Here is a 19164-nt window from a genome sequence, read left to right on the forward strand (position 1 = left end):
GCTGAGTGAAATAAGTCAATCAGAGAAAGACAATTATCATATGGTTTCACTCATATGTGGAATATAAGAAATAGTGAAAGGGAGTATAAGGGAAAGGAGGAAAAGTGAATGGGTAAAAATTAGAGAGAAAGACAAGCCATGAGAGACTTCTAACTCTAGGAAACAAAAAAGGGTTGCAGAAGGGGAGATAAGTGGGGGGGATTGGGTAACTGAGTGACAAGCGTTAAGGAAGAAACATGATGTGATGAGCACACTGGGTATTATATGTTGGAAAATTGGGGGAAAAAAGTGTTCAAAGCAAGTGTAAATGATCTAAATTCAACAATTAAAAGCCATAAATTGGCAGGATAAAGAGCGATGACAATAACAACATCAAAACTCCCCATGCAACAACTTGTCTTATATGTTAATTTATAAGATAAATTTAAAATTTAACCATATAGGTGGATTGAAAGTAAAAGAATGGAAAAAATATACCATGGAAACATTAAGTAAGAAAAGGTGGGTGTGTTAATATCAGATTAAGTAAACTTTATCAGAACAAAAGAATACTGAGGACAAAGAGGGACATTGCTTAGTGAGAAGAGAGTCAGTACACCAAGAACATAGTGATTTTAAACATAAATGCAGGGCAGCCCAGATGGCTCAGCAGTTTAGTGCCACCTTTAGCCCAGGGTGTGATCCTGAAGACCTGGGATCAAGTCCCATGTCAGGCTCCCTGCATGGACCCTGCTTTTCCCTCTGCCTGTGTCTCTGTCTCTGTCTCTCTGTCTCTCATAAATAAGTAAAGTCTTTTTCAAAAAAATAAAAACATAAATGCACCAAACACCAGAGCTTCAAAATAAATAAAGCCAAGCTGATAAAACTGAAAACACAATTATAGTTGGAGAATTTAATATTCCTCATTCAGCAACTTATAAAGCTACTATAAAGAAATTTGACAAGAGTATAGAAGACCTGAATAATACCATCAACCAACAGGATCTAATTGACATTTACAGAACATTTCCATCCAATGGTAGCAAGATACACAATTTTTTTTAAGCATTCATGGAACATTTACCAAGATAGACCATATTCTGGGTCATAAAACAAACTTTAACATTTGAAGCAATTGGAATCATATAGAGTATGTTCTCTGACCACAATGGAATCCAGCTGGAAATTGGTAACAGACAATTAACAGTGAATTCTCAGAACACTTAGAAATTCATTTGTCAAAGATGTAGTCTCGAGGGAGATTAAAAAGTACTTAATTCTGAATGAAAATGGAAACACAAAATATCTAAATCTCTGGGATGCTACTAAAGCAGCACCAAAAGGGACATTTAGCAGAAAAGATTTCAAATTAGTAATCTAAATTCGTACCCACCAGAGAAAAAGAACAGCAAAATAAACCCAAAGCAGAGCAGAAGGAAGGAAATAATAAAGAACATAAATTAATGAATTTGAGAACAAACAATAGAGAACAATCAATGAAAGAAAAGCAAGCTGGTTCTTTGAAAAGATCAATAAAATTGATAAACTTCTAGCAAAATTGTTGATAAAAAGAGAGAAGGCACATTTTACCAATACCAGAAATAAAATACTGAACTCAACTACAGATCTTGCTGTCATTTAAGAATAACATGGGAATGCTAAAGCAATTTTACACAATTCAACAGCTTCGATGAAATGGACCAAATTCTCTAAAACACAAACACATAATTCTCCAGTATGAAATAGATAGCCTTAATATTCCTGAATCTATTAAATAAATTATATCTTTAATTTAAATCTTCCAAAAAAAGAAAATGTCAGGCCCAGCTGGTTTTACTTGAAATCTCTAGTAAACATGTAAAAAGTGGAACATGGATTTAAACATAAATTTTAAAAATATAGGATATTTAAAAGGAAACATAGGAGAAAATCTTCAGGATCTAAAGCTAGGCAGAGTCTTAGATATAACACCAAAAGCGCCATCCACAAGGAGAAAAAAAAAAACCAATACACTGGAATTCATCAAAATTAAAAACTTTTGTTCCCTGAAAGATTCTGTTAGCAAGATAAAAAGACAAGTTGCAACCTGGGAGAAAATATTTTCAGACATCTATCTGACAAAGGTCTTCTATCTAGAGTATGTAAAAATCTCTCAAATTCAACAGTAACAGATAAAGAATCCAGTTAGAAATGAGGAAAAGACATACACATACATTTCACCAGATAGGCTATAGAGGTGGCAAATCAGCCCATGAGAAGATGTTCAGTATCACTGGCCTTTAGGGAGATGCACATTAAAATCATGACACTAATGCTACACACCTAATCCTAATGAAATTGCTAAAAACAAAAATAAGGACATATCTAAATGCTGGCAAGACTCTGGAGAACCTGGATCACTCCTGCATTGCTGGTGGAAATGAAAAATGTAATAACTACTCTGGAAAACAATTGGCAGTTTCTTAAAAAAAACTAAACATGCACTTACCATATGTCCTAGGAAATTATATTCCTGGGTATTTAAGGCAGAGAAATGAAAATATGTGTTTGCAAAAAAAACCCAGAAAAACAAAAAACTGTACCATAATGTTTAATGGCAGCTTTATTCACATTAGTCAGAAACTGGAAACAAGCCAGATGTCCATCAATAGGTGAACAGTTCAACAAACAGTAGTACATCCATACCACTAGAGTACCACTCAGCTGTAGAAAGCAGCAAACTGTTAACATACACAACAACCTGAAGGAATCTTCAGAGGATCATGCTAAGTAAAAAACAAAACAAAAGAAAAAACCCCACAAAACAAAAAACAACCCTCAAAGGTGACATATCATATTATTGCATTTATATAATAGTCTTGAACGGACAAAACTGTGGAAATAGGGAACTGATTATAGGATGTCGGGGGTTAAGGAGTGGGCTGGCTGGGGGGGAGCAGAGTGGTGGTGGATGGAACTTGGCAACACAGGGCATCTTGCTGTGATGAGTCTAGTCTCTATCTTGACCGTACCAATGTCAATGTACCAGCAGTATATTTTACTACACTTTTACAAGAGGCTACCATTGGGGAAGACTTGGTAGAGAGTACATAGGGTGCCTGCATTATGTTTTACAACTGCACAGGAATCTATACATATTACCTCAAGTTAAAAGTTTAACTTTTAAAATGCTGAATAAGAGCAGGCCCTGCCATAGTCTTCCCCCATAGAGCTATTTTTATCTTTTTCGGTTGTATTTCTTTGAGATTGACTTCCATATTTTTCTGGATGTTTTGATTGTTGATCTTTGGTTTACTAATTGAAGACAATTGGAGATCAATCTATAGCTATTGATACTTTATGGTAGTTGAGAACTTAATTATTGTGGCAAAATTTTAATTTAAAATTTAATCGCTGGGGCTTTGAGTGTTCTGCTTTCCACACTGTCTGTTTTCTCTGCGCCTCTGTTGTTCTGTTTGTTTGTTCTGGGGTTCTCACACTGAGACCTTTTCTCAGTGTGGGCTGCCCCGGGACTCTGTCTTCTTATTTGTGAATTTACTGCAAGTTTGAATGGCATCCCTGTGTGACTATGGGGTAGGGAGAGGGCAGGTTTGTTGGCAGGTAGGCTTCACTGAAGGAGGTTGGCCTTTAGTTAGTGGACCCCAAGTGTCGGAATTGGACATTCTCTGCCCTGCCAGGGGTGAATTTAGGGCAGATGGGATGGCACCTTCTGGCTTCTCAGTGCTGGGCCAGGGTCAGAGAGAGGTTGCAGTGTGTTCAGCCATACTCCTCACATCTGATCATGACTGGGCACCGTGGGCCATCTCCTCTCCTGGTGGGATGCCTGGCCTTGTGGGTTAAGGAGGGCATCTAGAGGGTCTGCGGCTCCATATGCAGACTGTCTTCCAGGTCCTATTTCTGTTAGCACCCCCTTTTCCTCAGGAACCTGGCACTCCTGCAGTCTGGAGGGTCTCCACCCTTCCTGTTGGAGCCTTCTCTCTGCAGGCATGTAGGTGACACTTCCTCACTCTCCTTCCCCAAATTTTCCTCCTGTTCTCTTTTCCAGTTAGTGGGTGACACCTCTGTTTGTTTGAATACTATTCATCATTTTGGTGGGGTTTGGGAAAGGAGAGGAGATAAATGTGTGAGTCTATGATCTTTGTCTGTAGTAAGTTGAACAACTGCCACAATTTCCTGTGTTCTAAGATGCCATTGTTCATTCAATCGCAGCATATCCAGAGCAAAAGGAACAGTTACCACATCAAATGTTCACATCTATTATGAGATGCATTCTGATTTTAAAACAGCAAAATGTTCTTGAACTTGGGAGAGCGTGGTAAGCTCGAACTTCCCTTCATGCCTGAACTTCCCGTTTATTTTGTCTTCCTTGTAGACTGGGTGAATGCTTCTCTGAGAAGACAAGCAAACAAGAAGAACAGAGAGTTGGGAGGAATAAAGAAGGCAGCAAGGGCTGCTCATACGGCTGCTCCCCTCCCCCTCCACTGTGAAATTCACTGTTTCTTCCCTTTTCCCAGAAACAGCAATCTACCAAACTTGTAGGAATTAAATTTAAATACAAAGAATCTAGAGTCTGAATTGGGCCAAAGCCAAGCGCGCTGACATGCAAGCATGCAGGGTGAAGTGGTGGAGGGATGGCTCTGGGCAGGAGTCATCTAGGGGCTTGGTTGTCTTCAGTCCCCTGAGACCTGATAGTGTGACCCATCCCCCTGCGACCTTGGGCAGTATTGTTTTTGGTTGGATACTAACCAATCCTCAGCCACCACAAGTGGAATGTTTAACATGTGGAAAATCTTTATATTGAAACTGCACAAAGGGCAAGGGTCATGTGAGGGGAGTGGGGTTGGAGGGCATCCACTAGACGAGATCAGTCAGTGTCTTATTACACCATAAGAGCAAGGCCAAGCCTGAGTCTAAACAGAGAAGGAGATGTGTATTTAAAAGATAAGATGGAGAGTAGGCTGGGATGGCCTCCCTGAAACTTCTGGAGAGGCAGTGATGGTCCATCCTGGAAGGAGGGTGCAGCTTTGTCTATCTTGGTACAGAAGAAAAGTATCTCCAAAGAAGAGAAAGTGCATGTTCCTCTTCAAAGTGGAGATCTCTGGGAATATTGATTTCAGTGTATTCTTAGCAGGGATTCTGTGTAAGAGTAGAACTGTGGGTGCCATTTTTTGGCTTCTTTTTTACTTATTTGTAGTTCCCACATGTTCTATCATGAGCATGGGATACTTTGGTCACAAAAGAGTAAAGCAATGCAAAAATAAATTTTGAATCTTGCATATCTTGCCTTGGTTTGGCCCTTGGAGCCCAGTTTTCTTGTTTGTAAAATGGGGATGATGACAATGCTACCAAACTCATAGGCTGAGTGACAGGTGATCATAAGCACTTGGCTCATCGCCTGCCCAGGGCAGAAACTTGTGCTACATTTCACGTTGACATCGGCTGTCCTGGTGACCTGTTCTGAACCATGACATGAACTGTGTGCCCAGGGGCATGTGGGAAAGCAGGAAGTCCATGAAGACAACAATATTGTAAAAGCTTTGTCTTGCCTTTGAGGAAAGAGTGCGGCTAAGTTTCAGAGGGGCATGTCAAGGGATAAAAGAGACCTATTTATAGGGTTTCCAGGTTTAGCAAAAAAACACACAGGACACCTAGTTCAATGTGAATATCAGATAAACAATGAATAATTTTTGGTATAAATATGTCCTATGCAATATATTTCGGACACGTGTATAGCAAGAGGAATTTGTTGTTTATCTGGAATTCAAATTTAACTGGGCATCCGGTATTTTGTCTGGCAGCCCTCCTGTTTCTCAGTGCCATGCATTTACTTGTCTCAGCTACTGCTGTCACCTTCTCTGTGGGCTGCAGGCGCGTCAGGATTTGGGGCTTGATGACTTTCTGGGGTAATCTAGCCTGGGCCCCTCCTGTGTCCATGAGTCTCACAGTGGACCAAGTGCACAGCTAAGCTTGAGTCAGCCACCAAGCTTCCTGACCCCTCTGGAAGCCTTGTTGTGGATCCTCTTTTGATTGCTGTTGCCCTCAGATCTGACCCACTTAAAACCTGGGCTCTCCTGGAAGCAAGGGAGAAATGGTCTGTTAGGCAGTTGAGGAGCTTGGGGTCTCCTGGGCACACACTCAGTGTTCCTGCTTCACAAAGGTGGGGAGACCTTGAAGCAAACTTCAGACCCATGACAGCAGGGAGTCAGGGTATAATGCTAGCCACCTCTCTTCCTCATCCTCCTCTTCCCAGGCCTCCCTGCCCTTGACCCCACATTTTCACCCTTTAGAATTTCCAACTGAATCCCTTGCTCAAGGCTAGGAATGCAGCTGATGGTTCTGGTCAGTGGTGAGCCCAGACTCATTGCCTCTTTCTAGGCCTTTCCAGTAGGTTCCGCTGTCCCCAACCCCCTCTTCTCTTGTTCTCTGGCTGCTGCCCCTCTAGCACGTTCCCACAGTCAGATGCTTTCATGGCCTGTTGTAGCAACATCCCCGAAATTCCCGAGGGGCCCCTGCCTAGCCAGTGTGTTTCCTTTTCTCAAGTGTACGTGGGAATGAGGGCTGTCTGCTGGGATTAACAGTGCACATGATTTCCTAGACTCTCTCAGTGCCTGCTTCCTGTGGAGGGCCCCTGAGTTCTGAGCCATGTGGGTCCCACGTGCCTGAAGCGTGGGCGTGGAAGAGCCCTGGGGGCCTCCTGGGTGACTGGCCCCGCTGGTGGCCACGCCTCCTCCCGCCTCAGTGGACCCCAGTGCAGAGGTGTATTGCTCTCTGGAGCTGACTGTAAGATCTTCAGGAACACTGTGAGTTAGTTGTTGGCCACAGCCTTTATTAAAAATTGTGTAAACTTTCCATTAAATATATCAAAAGCAAAGGTGATGAATGGTAATGAACTCAAATCTTACCATTTCCTAATTATTTTAGTACAGTTTTCCACAATCTATGCTCTCGAGTTATTTTCATCTACGCTCTCCGTACAGGTGGGACTGCTATACAGCACGATGGTATGGGGCCACCCATCTCTTCCCAGTTCTGGATTCAGAGACATTATCACATTGATAGTTTGACATGGACCACGTAGGAATATTTACACCATGGAAGTCACCAAATGCTATAAATTAGTGTTTTATTCTTTGGAAAGCTGGTGGTTAAACATTTACCAGCATACCGGGGCTTACATGCCATTGGTTTGTTTATCGAAAATAAGTGAAATCCTTTAATCACATGGTTTGAGCACTGTGCAAATGGGCGCCAGCGTAGCCGGTGACATCATTGGTTTAAATCTGAGATCCTCCCCTCTCTGCTGCCCCGATGCCTGCAGCTTCTCTGGACCTTGGCTCTCCTCTGCCCATCCCCTTTGCCTCCTCCCCAGCACTCAGCAGCTTGCCTGTCTCCCCACCACAGCTCTCAAGCATTTATTATGTAGCTTCCCTTGGCTTTTTAGCCAAGTCCTTCCTTTTTTGCCACTGGGTTGTCTTTCCACATTCTCCTGAGTGCATCACAAAGTGCTAGGGACACAGTGTACTGTGCTCGCAGGACCCTCCCAGGCCATGCTAACAGCACCATTGCCCTTAGCAGAAACAGCAATAGCTGTCTACACCTGTGCTCATGCTACCTGGACAGCACTCGGGAGTCCCCACAGGCCTGCCTTGTGCATTTCTCCCTTCATCCTGACAACTTTAGGAGAAATGAGAATTCAGGGGTATGACTGGATATTAGCTGGAAGAGAACTTTTCAGGCTGCCCTGAGCAGCATGTGGAACCTACAGATTTTATCTGAGTAGTAAAGGGGAGGGCTTCACCCCTTCAAACTCCAGACTATGCAAAGAGAGACAGTAGTTGAAACTGTGAGCCATGGGAGGGACAGTTCATCTGGCTTTCCTACTTTTACTAGCTGAGTGAACGTGGGCACTCTCTGCCTCAATTTCCTCATATAAAAATGCAGATAATATCAGTTCTTGTCTCATAGGGCTTTTGTGAAGTGTAAATGAGTGAATACACATAAAACTCTTAGAACACTGCCTAGCTAATAAATGTTAATCATTGTCATTACTGGAGCTATATGCAAAAATTGTTTTCTTTTTTTTAAGTTTTTATTTATTTTATTCATGAGAGACACAAAGAGGGAGACAGAGAGAGTTAGAGACACAGGCAGAGGGAGAAGCAGGCTCCATGCAGGGAACCTGATGTGGGACTTGATCCCAGGTCTCCAGGATCACTCCCTGGGCCGAAGGCAGCGCTAAACCACTGAGCCACCCAGGCTGCCCAAAAAATTGTTTTCAACAAAATAGTTCTGATAACAAAGAGATTTAAAATATAATATTATGCAGCCATCAGAAAGGATGAATACCTACTACTTACTTCAATGTGGATGGAGCTGGAGGAAATTACGTGGAATAAAATAAGCTAATTGGGGAAAGACAATTATCATATGGCTTCACTAATATGTGGAATATAATAAATAGTGAAAGGGATTGTAAAGGTAAGGAAGGAAACTGAGTGAGGAAAAATTAGAGAGGAAAATAAGCCATGAGAGGCTCCTAACTCTGGGAAACAAACAAAGCATTGCAGAAGGCGGGGGAGGAAAGGGGATAGGGTAACTGGGTGACAGGCATTAAGGATGACAGGTGATGAGATGAGCACTGGGTGTTATACTGTATGTTGGCAAATTGAATTTAAATTAAATAAAAATAAATAAAAATATAATACCTTAAAAAAAAGAAAGGGGTTGAAAATTAGTGATATAGCCTAAAGGCCTTCATTTTATTTTACTTTTTAAAGATTTTATTTATTTATTTATTTATTTGAGAGAGAGAGTGGGGAGGGGCAGAGGGAGAGAACTGAAACAGACCCCCACCCCCACCCCGCTGAGTACAGAGCCCACTGTGGGGCTCTATCTCACAACCCCGACCTCAAGATCATGACCTAGGTCAAAAACAAGAATTGGAATCTTAACCAACTGAGCCACCCAGATGCCCCTAAAGGCTTTTATTTTATACATGCGAAAATGAGGCTTAGCTCTGAGAACTAGGTCTCCACACAGAAGCCAGAGTGGTCAGGGGCGGCCAAGAGGAGGTCTCTATATAGTTTTGCGTATGCCCTCCCTTCTGTATCCCATAATACCCTCAAGCTTATCAGCATGCCACACTGAGACCTGGACTTGACTTCCAGCCATACTGGGAGTCTCATTCTATAACTTGTGACAGTCATTTGTAGCACGGGCCATGGGGTTTAGGCGAGCACATGTGTGTCAATGACAGTGATGACACCAGTGGTGACCAATAACGCCACGTGCGGTGTTTATCTGTGTGAGGGTGTGGAGCTCTGTTATCACAGAGCTCACATTCTCGTAGGTGAAAGAGATAATAAGTGAACAATCATGATATAATATCAGATGACAAGAAGGAAAGATCACTCGTGGGCAAGGGGGTGGACAGAGGCAGGGTGGCAGACTAGGCACCTCTGAAGGCACCCACTTGCTCTGTGAGTTTGTCTACGCTGTGTCCAGCGTACTGTGGGTGGGCTGCGGGGCTCATCGGCTGGGGCCTCGACACCCGCTGTGCTGTCCTCGGAGCTCCTCTTCTTCCCACAGCCTCATCTGTCTTCCTCGTCTATGTGGGTCCCAGAGCCTTTTGTCCCCTAGCCCCGAGAGTCTCATTCAGCCCTGCCCATGGCACTCTCCTGGGTGGAAGATTAAATGTCCTTGCAAAATCACAAACCCCTGGGTCCTTGAGCTCCTGGAAAGACAGTTCTCTTGCATGCCAGCTCCTCCAGCCATGCATGCTCATGAGAGATTCTGAGGGGTGTCCTTCTTGGGATGCATGATTTGCATCTGAGAGACACCATAACTTGCAACCATTTCTTTGAAGTCCAATAACAAAACTCTTAAAGGAAGTATTGATTGATACTATTTCTTTTGCATTCATTCACTGGTGCTGAGAGATCTTTACGGTGTTATAAAAAAAAATATGTGATAACATGGTACTGACAGATAAAAGGATGCACTTTGTAAGTTAGAGGGAGGATTTCAGTATGGTTTTGCACACCATATGAGCCATCTCCTACCCTCCACCCTCCAAATGACTCTGACCCTGGGGTTAGGATAGGTTTTATCAGAATGATTCTAGAGTGTGAGAGCTTATGCTGTCAAGGACCTAAGTTGTAGTTGACATCTGATGAAAAGGGACACTTGCCCTGGTGGCTCTGGTTTTCTGCACAGGAACTGTTCCTAGGTGCTGGATGGCTCTGATGGATTGTTTGTTGCCCAAACATGGACCCTGCCAAGGACCTCCTCAGGACAGTATAAATCACCCAAACTGTGATTTATACTGTCCTCAGCTGCCCACATCTCCCCCTCAGCAGCTGCTTCCTAGACACCCTGCTGCCTCTAGTTCTCAAGTGTTGTCTTTGGAAACCACCTGCCCCACCTCCTTCTCCCTTCATCCCATCCTCATCCCCCACCTTCTCTCTCTGTCTTTCCTCCCACCATGCCCTCCTTCCACCATCACCACCCCTGCCTCCATCCCACCCCAGGCTCCTGCACCTAAACCACATTGCCAGCTCTCCCCCTTCCTCTGCTCCCCCAGAGCTGTCAACAGATCTCTGCAATGCAGAGGCATCCCTGGCTTCAGCTTGAGGCAGAGTGAGTTTTCAGTGGCTACTGGGACTCTATTTGCACCATGTGTCCCATGTAGTGGAGACTTGGGGGCTGCCACCAGGGGCTTGCTTCCCACCAGGTTTGATGGAGCAGAGAGCTGCCTCCTAAAGTGGTACAATTCCTCCCAAAGACTTTCTCATAGTCAATAGTTATTTGCAGAAACTTTAATGGAAAGATGCAAATGAAGCTGAGAACATTAATATAAGAGAAAGAATGAATCCCTCATGGTTGGTAGCACATTCCACAGAAACCAAGAGAAGGTTAAGATTGGAGCACGCTTCTGGAGTATGATGGGGAAGGTGCAGGGTAAGAGTGACCCAGGCAGGATCCAGCCTGTAGCTTTTGCCCAGCAGGTATAATAAGGGTAGGCCTGGGAGGCATGTAGGACAATTTTGAGCAGTTTTACTGCCCAGAGTGGTGGATGGTCTCTGAACCAAATGCCTGGTGTGTCCACAGCTAAACCTGGTCATGTGGCAAGTGCAGAACCAGCAGCAAGTTTGCCCTTCTGAGTGCTGGGGAGCAGATGAGGGTGGGGGGTGGCAGGGCTCTGTAGTGATGGTCAAGTTCACTGGGGCCACCTGACTCCAGACAAGAAGGCTTCACACTTGAAAGTGCTCAGGAGCAGGGCCTCTCCATCCACTGAGGCACATTCTGAACAGGCTGGGTGGGCCCCACAGGGCAGTCTAGCTAAACACTACTTTTCTTGGGAGGCATAACTCACACACCCCAGTCCTGTTCAGAGAAGTTCCACTACACTGGTCAGAGTAAATTGAGTGTCCTGCTCTGCCCAGACTTGCTGAGGCCTGGCAGCCTGTCTGGCCTTTTTGGGCGAGACTGGGAGAACTAGAGTGGGGAGCCCTTACCTAGCATTTGGATTGAGGAAGGGCCCCATGGTGCTGGTGATGATCTTAGCAACAAAAGAGAATGCAGTGTAGCCCCTACCTAACCAGTGTGGCCAATTTTACATGAACTGGAATCAAGGATATTTGAAACTTTTGAAATAATACAAAGCTTCCCTAGTTGAAAAACAAAAATCACATAACTTCAAAGCAGTGGAGAGATGGGTAAAGGTGGGGAGCGTGAATGGATTGTCTTCAGTTTCAGCCACTGGGCAGGTAGACAGAGGTCTCATTGTTTTCTGGTGCAAACCATGTAGCTCATGTGCTTCATGACTCTTATGGTTTTGTGGATTATTGTGCAGTCATTTGAACTTTTACTGTGTTATAATCTCTAAAACTGAAGCAAGATCATTGAATTATTCAGAGGATGGTTCAGGTGCCATTGTTACAAAAAAATAGACCCATATTCAGTAACTTTGAGATGAAAGTTAGAGGAGATCGGATTTCATAAGGAAGACCTCAAACACCAGGAAATACCAATCTCTGCATTTAGGACAACACCTTAAGAAACAGTGGAGATAATGCAAAAAATAAAAGTAACATTAAAGATCCACAAATAGCCCCTGGCCCCTTACTTTGTAGTCCTTGCAAGGGAAAATGACTCCAGCATAACCTTGGCTTCTGCAGCCCATTCCCCATCTAGAATATTCCACCCTGCATCCTTAGAGTCACCCATCCCAGAGCAGATCATTTCCTGACAGCTGTAGCTGGATTATGCCACTTGGGGTGGTAGCCTCAGAGAAGGGTGTGCACATTGTTAGCAGCTCCAAGAGAGGGGTCAGTGGATCCATTCCCAGACCCATTTCCATGCCCCTAGGTTTTTCTGCACCCACTGGATGTGCATGAAAAGGTTGAGGAAGTAGGACCCATCACTTGCTGACTGCAGGCACTTGGGCAGCATGGGATTTGGAGATGGTGGAAGGAGTCTAACTTTTTGCCCATGCACCTCTGTAGCTTTTGATTATCGGTAATGAGTATATACTGACAATTTTTAAAAGTGGCTAATTAAAAACAGTACAGAAAGAGGGATCACTCTGCTGTGGAAATTGGACCTACTTAGAAAGCAAGAAGGTCTGTGAAAACTCCTGATACTAGGAGGCCAAGCATCTGTCTCACTGCCGGCTGTCCTAGTGCTTCTCTGCAAGAAAGTCATCTGGACCAAGGGCAGCTTGTGCCACCCTCACCTCCCCCCACTTCTGCCCCTCCCTGCCACCAGCATGGTCCTCACCTGTGCAGTTCTTGGCCTGGCCACGTGCAGAAGCTCAGGGGAAAAGGCTAGCCAGGGTCTGCAGGAGAAAGGAGGGGACCCCATCCTTGTTCCTAGGAGAGGCTTCTGGAGAGGGCCTAGGCAGATCTCTTGGTGCTGGAATTGCCTGAGAAACAGGATAGCCTTGGCCATCAGACCACTTCCAGGGAAATAACCAATAGCTGGGAGTGTGGGACCTTTGTGACCCTAAGAGAAAGAGGCACCTGTGGGCATGAGCCGGGAGGGGTCAGCGGCCTCCAGCCCTTACCCCATCATTGGGAGAGGCTCCAGAGTGCCAACTCATGGAAAAGAGAGATAGGAGATGTGTCTGGAGGCTACAAAGTGCACACCAAATGCTCACTTTGATGGGGAGGTGGCCGGGGAATTGACCCAACTCCAGCACGACCACCCCCAGCTGCCCCTCTGAGGCTCTGCATTAACCATATGCTGCGGGGTGTGGGGGTGAGGCTCAGCTACAGCTCTGCTGGGTGCTGCTTTTTGGAGATGGTGTCACCTTACTGACAGGGAAGGACTGAATATGCAAGCTGAGGGACAGTGAGCACACAGCACATCCTGACTCTGACCAGTTCTTCCCCATCACAAATCTCATTGAATGTGATTTTCCGAATGGCATGAGCAGCCCAGGGCAATGCAAAGTAATGGTATTGAAATGCCCAGCAGGCAGCCATCCTGGTCAGAAATGAGCATTTCTGCTGCAGACATTCGTGTAGGCGTTCAGACCAGAATGGGATGCTGGTCCTTTTGCTGTGGTCCACACATTTCCACTCATCGGGACAGCAGACATCGTTAAGAGCTGCAGTGTAACACAAGATTCTTTGCTGTCTTTTTATTTTTTGCAGAAGGTATTACAAAACAGAGCTTACCTTGAAACAGAAAAGAGTAACTCTGTGTTAGCATGCTTTCACAGGTTTTAGCTCCTGTCCGTGGGCAGTTTGCAAGCGTTTCCCTCCTCCTCTCTCCATTCATTTATAAAGAAACCTCCTACGTGGTGCCATTAAAATAAAACCTTACTCATATGCTTAGTCAGTCCTAAGAAGCATTTCTTTCATATGTACCCTATGAATGAGTTCTGGAGTAACAGGTCTAGAAAACGAAACTGCTCGTGAAGAATATGAAAACGATTTGAAAAGGTGCCAGAAAAGATTCTGAGTGTGCATGGGGTGGGGTGGGGGGGGGGGTATCAGCTTGTGGGACTGTTCCAAGACCTCTAGGTTGTGACTACAAATGAACAGCCTCTAGCACTGAGAAGAGAATAGATAGTCCACGTTTACAAAATGGGAGACCCGCCCTTCCTGGACACTGTGGGGGCTTCTTCTAGTGAACAAGCCACTTCTAGATGCAAGCACTCGGGGCTGCCTGTTGATGACATGGGTTTTGTGAATGCCCTGGCTTTGGGTGTGGGCTCTGCTGTATATAAGCTGTGTAACCTGGGGCAAGTTGCCTGGCTAGCCTGAGCTTCAGTTTCTTTGCTGTAACAAGCAGATAATAACAGAAGTTACTCCATAGGATACCCTTATCGTGGGACACCTGGGGGGCTCAGTGGTTGAGCATCTGCCTTTGGCTCAGGGCGTGATCCCAGGGTCCTGGGACCGAGTTCTGCATCAGGGAACCTGCTTCTCCCTCTGCCTGTGTCTCTGCCTCTCTCTGTGTGTCTCTCATGAATAAATAAATAAAATCTTAAAAAAAAAAAAAAAAAAAAAGAAAGGATGCCCCCATCCCTATCCATCAGAGCTCAAAATTAGATTAATCACAATCCTTGGTTATAACAGGCTCTACCTCTGATTTATGTGTGGCTTGTCTTTGCCATTTACTATGTAATTAGTTATTTCCAATAGCATAATGAGCTTTCAAGTATCCACCACCCAAAATGAAAGCTCTGACTAGGACAGTAACCTATATCTCCCAATATGGTCCCCAATAAATCATTAACCCCTTCTCTCCACGCCTGAGGTCACTGGCACTTCGAATCCCATGTTCCTGATACCCCTGCTTTCCCTTATGTGGCTGAATGCTTCTGTATGTATTTTTAGAAAATACGTGTATTTTTATTTTAGTTGTTCTTAACTTTCTAAAAAATAGTATGCTATATGGAACTTCTGGGGACTGGCTTTTGAACTTAATGTTAGATTGCAAAGATCCATCCATAGTATTGTGTGTCACCGTAATCCATTTGTTCTGACTGTGGTGGCAGAGGAAATGGACTTCCTAGGGTGTGGTCACCACTCTCCCTTGGAGGGGTGCTGGGAAAGGGGAGGTCCCGATCTGTGCTAATTAGAGCAGGGCTATTATAATCACACTGTGCACCTCCGCTGGATCCAAGTGTAAGAGCTTCTCCTGCCTTTGAACCTTGAAAGGGGATCATGACAGAGAACACATGAAAGTTCGACTTCAGGAAATATGCCAGACCTTTTTCTAAAAGCTTTGCACCAGGCCACAATGCCACAAACTTTATCTTCTCCAACACTTCATGGCATCAGACATTTTACTTTTTTTTTTTTCGCTAATCGAATGGGTGGAAAATATGATCGCATTGTGATCCCTTTTCTTTGTCTTTTCATAAATTTGTTAGCCATATATGGTTTCCTTTTCTGTGAAATACCTCTTGGTCCTCATTTTTACCTGGGGTTGCTTGTGCTCTTTTCTTAAATTGATTTGTAGCATTTTTACATATATTATTGATAATAAATCTTTGTGGTTGATATTATGAATATCTTGTTCCAGTTTTTACCCTGAGTTTTCACTTTTAAATTTTTTTAAGTTTTTAATTCCAGTTGCTTAACATACAGTGTAATATTAGTTTCAGGTGTAGAATTTTAGTGATTCAACAATTCCATCCATTACCCAGGGCTCATCACGACAAGTGCACTCCTTAATCCCCATCTAGTTCACCCACCCCACGCCCCCCTCCTCTCTGGTAACCATCAGTTTGTTCTCTATAGTTAAGAGTCTGTTTCTTGGTTTGTCTCTATCTTTCTCTTTTTTTTCCCTCTGCTCATTTGTTTTGTTTCTTAAATTCCACATATGAGTGAAATCATATGGTATTGGTCTTTTTCTGACTTATTTCACTTAGCATAATACTCTCTAGCTCCATCCACGTCATTGCAAATGGAGTTTTCACTTTTTAAAGGTATCTCTTGGTGAATAAAAGTTCTTGATTTTAATATAGTTGAATTTATCCTTTTACCATCAATTTTATGTGTGTGCCTAAGAAAATCTTTAGTGACCAGAAGGTATAAAAGATAGCTACTACCTGTATTATCCACTATGAATTTTAAATTTTGTTTTTGACATTTCACTTTTTAATCTATCTGGGGTTATTTTCTAGGTATGGTTTGAGGGAGATAGCCAAGGCTCCCCCTATACACAGGGGTTATCTAATTTTTTCCAGCTCCCTTTATTGATCACTCTCCTCTCCTCACTGACCTTGTCATCTGTCATGGACCAAAATTCTTTATACACATGAGTCTTTTTCTGGGATCTCATTCATAGTCCTTGACCAATTTTTCTGTCCAGCTTCACAGAAGTCCAGGTGTCCTATAAGGTGTCTCCCTAATTTCCTTTACAGAAACATCTTGCTATTTTGGTCCTTTACTCTTTCAAATGAGTTTAGAACCATCTTTTCAAGTCCTGGTAAAGAGACACCATCATGGGAGTTTGGTAGGAATTACCGGGAATGAAATATTATTATTACAATATTAAATCGTATTATCCCTGTATATATCTCTCCATTTACTTAGGTCTTCTTTAATATCTCTCTCTCTCTTTTTTTTTTTATGATAGTCATCACAGAGAGAGAGAGAGAGGCAGAGACATAGGCAGAGGGAGAAGCAGGCTCCATGCACGGGGAGCCCGACATGGGATTCGATCCCGCGTCTGCCGGATCGCACCCTGGGCCAAAGGCAGGCGCCAAACCGCTGTGCCACCCAGAGATCCCTTCTTTAATATCTCTTGATAAAGTTTGGTATTTTGTCTCTTAGAAGTCTTGCATCTATTGCTAGATTTATTCTCAGGGAATAGATACTTTCTGATACTATCCTTAACGGTGTCATTTTCACTATGTTACCCAGTTCTTTGATGTATATATATTTTATATCTTCAAATTTTATTGTTTCCAAGAATTTGTAGATTTTTGGAATTTGCTATGTAACAATTTTGTCTTATGCAAATGATTGCAGTTTTACTTCCTTGATAATGTTATTTTAGGGGTGAACTGGGTCTATGCAAATAAAGCAGCTAGTAAGTGCTCAATAAATGCTTGTATTTATGGACATGGTCATTATTCATCAGTGGAAGAATTTTAGAAATTGCCTTAACCAATTCCCTCATGTTAAAGAAAGAAACAGAATCGTGGAGTAGTTTAATGATTCACACAGCTGTTCAGTGCCAGGATGGGCCCAGAAAACCCAAGTCTCTGGGTTGCAGAAGCAAGCGTCCTTTCTCTTAACCCCTAGTCACACATCAGTGTGTGCCTCTGTCTGGCATGAATGACTCTGATAGGAGTGTTTTTGTGAGTGGAGCTTCTGCACATCCATGACAAGCATTTATTAAACATGCAGCAAGAATTAAGCTCCTTCTGTGTGCTGGGCTTGCACATTGTGCATGCTTCTAGCAGAGGAAAAATGCACATATTGCAACTCAGATGTACAGAAAATGGTATTTATTTCATTTTTAAAATCATCTATACTGGGCAGCCCGGGTGGCTCAGCGGTTTAGCGCCGCCTTCAGCCCAGGGCCTGATCCTGGAGACCTGGGATCAAGTCCCACGTCAGGCTTCCTGCATGGACTCTGCTTCTCCTTCTGCCTGTGTCTCTGCCTCTCTCTCTCCCTCTCTCTGTGTGTTTCTCATGAATAAATTTTTTTAAATTCTTTAAAATTATCTATACCGATCTTATCATTTTCTGTTGAAGTCAGGGGATGGAGGTGAACCTGAAAGCAACATAGACTCTTTTGGTTTAACTCACTTTTAAAAAAAAATATTTTATTTATTTATTCATGAGAGACACAGAGAGAGAGGCAGAGACATAGATAGAGAGAGAAGCAGGCTCCCTGCAGGGAGCCCATGCAGGACTCGATCCCAGTATCCTGGGATCACAACCCAAGCTAAAGGCAGATGCTCAACCACTGAGCCACCCAGGTTCCCTGGTTTGACTCACTTTCTTTTGGGTATCTATGCAGTTAAATCAAGATTCATATTTCCTTCTTAAAAGGCACCTCTTACACAGTCCCTGTCCTAGGTTGGCAGGCAGAAGAGAGAGAAGCTTATGGATTCTTACGATGTGAGGTGGGGTCCCTGGACTCCTCCAGGCTTTGGGACATAGCAGGTGGTGATTGGGCTGGGCCTGGTACAGTCTTTGAGCATCTGTGTACCGCTGGCCCCGGCTGGCTCTCCAGGTGCTTTGGTATTCCTATGGGTTAGATCTCTCTGACCTTGCAGATTCTCTCAATCTCAGCCTTGTCTAGATCTATCCCCACCAAGACCCTTTAATGGGGACCTCGAGGAAAGACAACTCACAGCTACACCCAGGTGTTTCCCCTCTGAGGGCACATAAAACATTGGGGCCTTTTTCAGGCCACTTGGAAGCAGAGGGAGCACCAAGCTGGTTTACCTATATACCCCTGCTCCCTGTGCCTCTGCTGTATGGATACAGAGCAGCCTGCGAGATAGGATCTTCTCAGACACTAGCTCAGCCTTGACTTCTCTCTCCTCTAATCCTCTCGTCTGCCTCTCCACAGGCTGGGTATTTCTACTTCCCACCTCACAGAGGACACAGCAGGACCAGGATGCACCTCTGCCTCTCCTTGCATCTGTCTTCCAGAAAGACACCTACTTCCCCTTCTCGCTAGGCTAGGCATCCCTAAACAAGTCTGCCATCTTCTCTTCATTCAGGCTTGTAGCAAACTCCATAGTCAAGTTGGCCAGGCTTGACTCTTGAAAGACTAAGGGAGAGTTTTGAAATCTAGAATAATGTGTGTCCTTTCTCAACAAGACCCATTTCCTTATAACCTCTAAAAGTGTTGGTTTTGACATGCAAATCTCTTCTAAGTATTGTCCTAGTTAGCTGTGGTAATGTTTGGCACTGGGGTGATGAGTAAGACTGCAGTTGTGTGGAACAAGCCCGTTGGTGTGTACAGGTGACTGTCTTTGTGGATGCAGGATCCTGTTCTCCCCTTCCTCAGCCCATCTCTGAACTAATGAAAATCCAATCTGTCTGTCCTCAGTGGTCTGTCCCTTCTTAGTCACTGCCCAGGATGCCGTAACCAAACACACCTCAAAGAATGGCCTCTGACTTCCACCCTGCAAATCCCTGTTCATCATCCACTTGGTCTCCATTCGGCCTTTACTGAGGACTTACATGGGTACAGCTC

At 44.0% G+C, this 19164-nt stretch overlaps 1 long non-coding RNA gene across 1 annotated transcript in view; it reads left to right on the top strand.

Annotated features, from left to right (window-relative positions):
* LOC144280870 (uncharacterized) overlaps positions 1-4541 on the top strand; it is a 31534-nt gene extending 26993 nt beyond the window's left edge. The window contains exon 4 of the long non-coding RNA XR_013349301.1: positions 4352-4541. This is a non-coding gene — a long non-coding RNA (uncharacterized LOC144280870). The remainder of the gene's footprint in view (positions 1-4351) is intronic.
* The last annotated feature ends 14623 nt before the right edge of the window (positions 4542-19164 follow it).

Source organism: Canis aureus, chromosome 12, assembly GCF_053574225.1.
Source record: "Canis aureus isolate CA01 chromosome 12, VMU_Caureus_v.1.0, whole genome shotgun sequence".
In the NCBI taxonomy this organism is placed as follows: domain Eukaryota; kingdom Metazoa; phylum Chordata; class Mammalia; order Carnivora; family Canidae; genus Canis; species Canis aureus.